Here is a 7,416-nt window from a genome sequence, read left to right as displayed (position 1 = left end):
ATAATTACAATAATACATTATTACTTAGTAAATGTAATAATTACACCGTCTTACCAGACATACAGCATGTACAAAATTCTTTATCCTAACACACAGAACACTCCTATAAATTTCTGAATGAAATACAAGGATTGTTTCCTAATGACTGGGATATTTCATTTCTGTTATTTTCATTTTAGTAGCAACAATAACATAAAGAGATTCATAGATATTAGTGTATAATGGAATATGATTTTCCAATAAATAAATAAACAGTATCATATTATATTAGTTAAATAAATTAGTAAAAAAGATAACTTTTATAGCTATAATTTTGATTTCAATTTTGAGCATTTGCTCAATAATCTAGTACAGTATTTACAGTTATTTTGAAAAGGTACAGGAACTCACTTAAAGACTTTCCAAAAACTGGGATCTTTTGGAAAGATTGTCTTACCTTCATAGTTTAAATTTTGAATAAAATGAATATTATAATATATTATTTTCTATATTTAAAAATTCTTCTTTTAGTCTGCAAGGCTTCTACCATGGAGCTATAAAATAGCTCCATGCTTCTACTATACATATTTGGACTATATTACTGACAAGGTTAAGTTTATTTAAAGTCAAGTAAAAAGTAACTGTTAATTTCTTTAAAAATATTTGTTGATATTATTGTTTGACATAATGTGAATGTGGAAGTTAAGTAGCTACTAGCAAAAACTAATTCATGCCATGCCATGCCATCAATTAGGTGTTATATAATAATGTTTACCAAAACTATGACATTGCCAACATTCATTTTCTTGGTAACTTATTTTGTATATATCTATAACATGCTATATGGTAGAATATATAAAAAAGGAGATAGTACAGTATTTCTTCAGAATATGGTTGTAGTAGTACAACTAAAATATTTTCAATCTTATTTTTCATCCTTTTTAAAAATACATGGTGTATAACAAACGTAACATTACTAGTTTAAAAAAAACAAGATCATATATGTATGTATATATACTCATAGAATAAAGTAGAGATGTACAATAAAAACTGAAAATAAAAAAATACTACCTCCTACTATTAATGACATTAAAAATATTAACTTCAAAAGCATGAGGTAAAATGTGGAAAATCTAAGGTTTATATTCTATAATTTTAGCCATTTTAAAATTTAGTACATATATGTTAATTGAATAAGATTATTTAGCAATTTATAATACATAATTGTATATCTGTCAATATATTTTATCAATTACCAATTTTATTGATACATATTTTATAAATTTAACTTTGGAAAAAACATTGATGACACTGTAGATAGTACTAACTTATTTGTCGCAATCGATTGGAAGCGTTGTCAACAAAAAGATTTGTTGAGTACTTTTTGTATTCAATTGTAAATTGTAAACGGATTGTGATCAACAGAAAATCATTCAAATAGAAAATATGTTACAGCTTTTTCGTATACTCCGTTAAATAAGTAATGCACTTAACGGAAAATCTATACTCAACGGTAAAAGTTCCAATTGAATACGATGAGTAGTGTGAGCTGTGTTTGCTGTTGAGTTTAAAACTGTCGTTAATGGCGGTATGAGGTTTTAGACACAAGGATGTTTTTTCTTTTTCTATATTTATCTCTTATAAATAAAAAAAAATTAATTTAAATTAAAATCACAACATATATGTGCAGTGCAGCATTGGAATTGAATAGCTTGAACTTTACAAATAGGGTAAAAGAAGATATGCACATGATCTTGCAACCAGGCTTCAGACACTGCGAAGACTTTTATAGTCTGATTGGATTAAAAAATATAAGTTATTATAATAGTCATTATATAACATAAGATCAGGGTGATACTCTTTCTTGATAAGATCAATATTTTCTTTTACCATGGTGTGAAAAACCTTTCAAATAATTAAATACTTATTATAAATGTCACTTTTCCCAGTGTGAAAACGTGTTATAGAGTATTAGAAGAATAATCATATATTAGATTGTAAATGATCATTTGTTTTGTAATTAACAATGTGTATAAAATTATTTGTCAAGAAGGCATTACCATCTATTGTAATTTGTAATTTTTATACACAAATCAGATATTAGGCTTAAAAATACAGATTTAATAACTTGACATATTCAATTTGGTGTATACTTTATTATTATTTCTTAAAAACGATATCTATATTTCTATTTTTGTCCTTCAATTATTCTTCTATATGATTAAATCATTATACACCATTATTTGAATGACCTCAATTGCTCTACAGTATGACACCACCTGTATCAAACCTTTGTTGATTTATAAGTATAAAACTAATCAATATGTTGAATTCAATTAATTTAATTGTATACATTATTTATATGGAATTTCTGTACATTTCTATATTTACATTCTACAGTTTAATATAATTTACATATTGTTACTGTTCATTATATTTGCATAAATTTACATAATTTAAATATATCTTTCGAGGCCTCTTGTTGTTGAACTTTTTTAGTCTTTAAGAGTAGTAGTGTAATGCCAAGCAGTTTGTCATCTTTGAAATGCATGGAATTCAAATTTGTTAATTATCATTTCATTTTTTATTTATGATTTATTAAAAAAAAAAGATATATTCACATTCAATGGAAATACCAATATCAACATATTTTATGTAAATATATCCTTATAATTATCATACCTGTAGAAACTAGCCTCCTTCTCTCAAAACTAGATTTCAATAAGGTAAAAAATGGCTATAGGCCAATTATTAAACATGATTTCTGCCAAGCGTTAGAGGCCATCAAGTGTTAACTGTGAACCCAAGCTCATATAAAATGTGACTTTATCCAAGTACTGTACTACACGTGCAATCAGAATAACAAACTGCTTGACATTAAAAGAATAATGTATGTGTTTGATTCATTCATATTGAGGGCAGCATATTACAAATTTATTTCATGCAAAAAAAACCAAAATTTATGAAAATAGTCGAATTAAATTGTTAATATTTAACTAACTTCAGTTAAAAAATCATTTACAAATGCATAAGGAAGAAATTACATACAGTTGTAGAATATCTACTGAATATCAGATATGAATATCATTTGTGACAACATTATCAAAATATAATTTCAGTACATTCATGTTGTTAATTATAAAGTTAAATTAATTTAAAATCCATATGCAATTGCTATTTGCAATAAACAACTGAACACAGAATGTAAAAAAAAACACACAAAACTAAACTATAAATTAAACAAAAAGTTTACTACCAATTAAAACAAATACAAGTTTGAAGACAGTATTTTTAATTTATGAAAACAAACGTTTTTGAATTTCATATTTTCCATTTTTATAGCTCAAATGGCAAGAATTAAGGTTGTTGGAAATGGCATTGAACTCTGTATGAAGAACTTTTCTTATTGTTGAATTAAAACCAAATTAAACTAGTTTTATATACTGTAAAAAAGTAGTATCAACTAGTTTTATAAAGTACTATAAACCAGTTTAAACTAGTTTTATGAACAGTAAAAAATCAGTAAACTAGTTTTATAAAACTAGTGTATTTACAGTACATACAACTAGTTTAAACTAGTTTATACTGCTTTTTACAGTATATAAAACTAGTTTATTTTTAGATAATTAGTTTGAAGATACTGTCAACAAACTATTCACAATACTACTACTACTACTACTACCAACTAGCAGACAACCATTTTTTTAAAATACAAAATTAATACTTAATGGATTATACACTTTAATTTAAGGGAAGATATGAATTTCATTTGAGGTTAAATTTACCCAAAAAGACAATACATTCATTGCACATGTAACTACCAACCAACCCAGTAGATTTAAATATTATAATCATGTAACACTAGGCCTACCCTTTAAATGTCATTAATTAATACCACTGCTTAATACAGGAATATAAAAACAATTATATACTTATGATACACACAGTGGAGTTCACAACAACAATGGTACCATTGTAAAAGGGGTGCTAGCACTTTTCTGCCGCTCCTCGAGACTTTGGCCCGACAGTACAGTTCATCATCATCATTTTATTAACATCCAATGACTTGCCTGTATTTGAGTTAAACAGCAAAATGAAATAAAAAGTAAAAAAAAAATTATATAAAAACAAAACAGAAAATGATATTAGCCTTGAATTTTTTTTGCAGGAATGTATATAAAAAATTGCAACTGAAATTAAATTTCCAATTAAGGGCAAGCCAAAAAGTAAACTAGTTTATGCTCATGCTAACCAACCCTATAATAACCCAGTATCATAGCCAATTCTATAATACAGTGTCACTGCAACCCTTAACATGATAAGGCAACACATGTGATACATATGTAACACTGTATTACAGAATGTGCACATGATACTGGATATCTAATGCCAAATGTGGTGAAACAGTACAGAAAATCTGTTGCATTATGCAGGCCAATGGAGAATTTCATACAATTTTCCTTAATAAGTATGTGTTGGCAAAATTCTATGTCTCGAATAAAACAAAATTCATCATAAAAAACCTAAGAGATTTTAAGCCCTACAAAACCTAGCATGCTTCTTACACAAATAATTCTCTACTCGTGCAAATATTTAAATCTAACATGAACCCGATGAACCGTGCAATACAAATGAGAAATAATTGAAACTGAGATGAGAATGAGGCAACTAATGAATGAACTATAAGAATCATGATATTAGAATATTACAGTAGATTTAGCTAATTTTATTTCCATTTATTATGGTTATTATTATAACATGATTATTTTATTATTATTTTATATTATAAATAAAGGAATAATTGTATGGAGAAAAAGGAAAGACTGTAATGGGGTGCCAGTTGTTGTAGGTCATGAACGTAGGCCTATATATATACAAAAAAAGAGTTCCGTATGACTGACTAACCTTAAATAAATAAGTTCAGAATTAAATAGGGTAATTTATTGCGTTGTACAAAATTATAAAAAAATTAATAAAAATAATTACAAATAAATAAATAAAAAATAAAATAAATAATATTTTCAAATAAATTTTATTTTCTCTATGATTGAACCAAAGAACACAGGCCAGGCTGTCTAAGTGCTTTCATGAATATTCATGACCTACAAATATGGCACCCTCTATAGGGCCTTTCACACCTGCTACGGTTCCGAAGCGGCAAATAAAATCGCCCCTCAAGGATTTATACGATGTGCCACACCGGTTATATGCCAATCTTTTTACTCAATAGGTGCATGCATAGTCGCGAGACTTGTGAAAATCCAAAAGTCGCTAATGCTGTACATGCAATCTGACACGAATATGGACTGGAGCTGGACCAGAGTAGGTGTGAAAGACCCTTTATACAGGTGCTTCTGGAAAAATATGTGAATGATGGTTTAGAAATGAAACAAATTAGAAATTTAATTGTGTTGCTAATTTTCTAAAAATCAAAAATAATAACTCTAGTATTAGTAACTAATAAAAATGAAATTAAAACATAATGCTGTTTAAAAAACAAATAATAAGTCAGTTTTATGTGTTAATTGTGATTTAGTAAATTCTGGGTTAAACAAATCTAAATTATCTTTGACCCTAACTGGTCAATTTTTGATAGACTCCATGCAGCAACGTGTATACCATCATGCAAAGCAAGCCATCATGCAAAATCGACCAAGTTTCCATAGCAACTTGCTTTAAAAAGTTTTACTTAAATCATGAATTTGAATAATGCATTTTTGTAGGTCATTAAGTTGCTATAGAAACTTGGCTATTGATAATTAGCAAATCATTATATATAGTCTTTGATTGGTCAAGCCAGGCTTCATTCTCAGTTGGAATAGGAGAACAATAACTCGATAAATATAGGGTTGGATTATGAAAGTGGAAGAAATACTGTATCATTAAACACAGATATAAATATATTTTATTTAAATAATGTTAAAGTTTCGCATAGCAATTAAGATGTTCTTTTAAACGATTGATGACATTTTGTTTTTTATTTATAATGTTATTTTATATTTAATTTTAATTTTCTACAAATTGCTATGATTTCAATTATATTATTTTGAACATGAATTAAGTTATCTTTATTATAGTAATTACTCAAAAATGAATAATTACCAAGAAAGTTTTAAAAAAAGTTTACAAAAGTATCCAAAAGTCACTCAGAGATAGAAGGGTCAGTGAGGTCGTGGAACAAACCAATGAAACATTGAAATCATGCATGGCCGAGAATTACATGGATTTACGTCGATTGTATTTACCGGTAAACATGTTTCTTTGAAATTTTTGGTAAACGTTGGTTGAAAGTTGCCGGGCTGGAGAAAAGTCAAAGACGAAATCAAAATATAAATTTGTTTGCCTTTAAAAAAAAATACATAGCCAAGACTGAAATTAACAACAGCTAAAACACAACATTAATTAGCATCATACTAGGTTTAGATGGTCAGATTTTATATAATAAATATTCTGATTTTTCAAATCTTAAAATCATTTCCAGGGGCGGATCCAGAATATTTTAAACGGGGGAGTAAATTAATAGTAGGTCAAAAATAGATATCAAAATGTAATTGGATCTGTCTCTGACGGTACCTCATGTTTTATTGGTAACATTGGGAGATTTTGCTTCCATGACACGCCACTTAACAGGCAGTTGTCGAGTCATTCAATGCACACTCAGAAACATGAGTATGCGCAAAATTACCGTTTACCCAACACCTACTTCATAATCAAGTGGAGACTTTGTACAAACACAATCTCCTAAATGTTACGTGAACTCGCATTCCTGTAGCAACTTACAGTTGGTGTTTAGACACAAACAAAGCTTTTCTTTTTCAAAGAAATAATAAGGGCATATGAAGGCTTAAAAAATGCACTTGCAAAAAGTAAAATAGGAAATTGCAAAAATGTTAAATGAAAAAGCTTGTAATATAAGTACAAGTTTTTAGTTGGGTCTTACAAGATTGCAATTGGTATGGGATTCCTCAATGTTTGATCCTTCAAAGCAAAAGCTCTCTAGCTAGACTTTCTAGAATCTGAAAATGACATGTTTTTCACCTTGTGCCTTCCATACTTATATGTGGTGCGTTTAGCAACTGTGCATTTAGAAACTAGTGTGCATTTAGCAACTATACATTATGAAAAATAATGTTGCTACTGGAATATTGTGGTTTGAGAAAATAAAATTATAATCTGTGCTTTTTATTCTGTACAAACCATATGAGATGAACAGTACAGGTCATTCTATATTGATAAAAATGTAATTAATAAAAAATAAAAAAAAATATTAAAAAGTCTTACATTGGACTTATGATTTCTAAAGCTAACTTTTAATATTAGGTTACCGTTCTATTTTATAACTATTAATTTTAATATCTTAGAGGTGGCTATTATAATTCTAATCAAATTTATAAAATATTTGCTTTATGTTTTTCTAGATTCTCAAAACAATCAATG

Source organism: Antedon bifida, chromosome 2 (assembly GCF_963402885.1).
Source record: "Antedon bifida chromosome 2, ecAntBifi1.1, whole genome shotgun sequence".
Taxonomy (NCBI): Eukaryota; Metazoa; Echinodermata; class Crinoidea; order Comatulida; family Antedonidae; genus Antedon; species Antedon bifida.
This window is presented reverse-complemented; position numbering follows the sequence as displayed.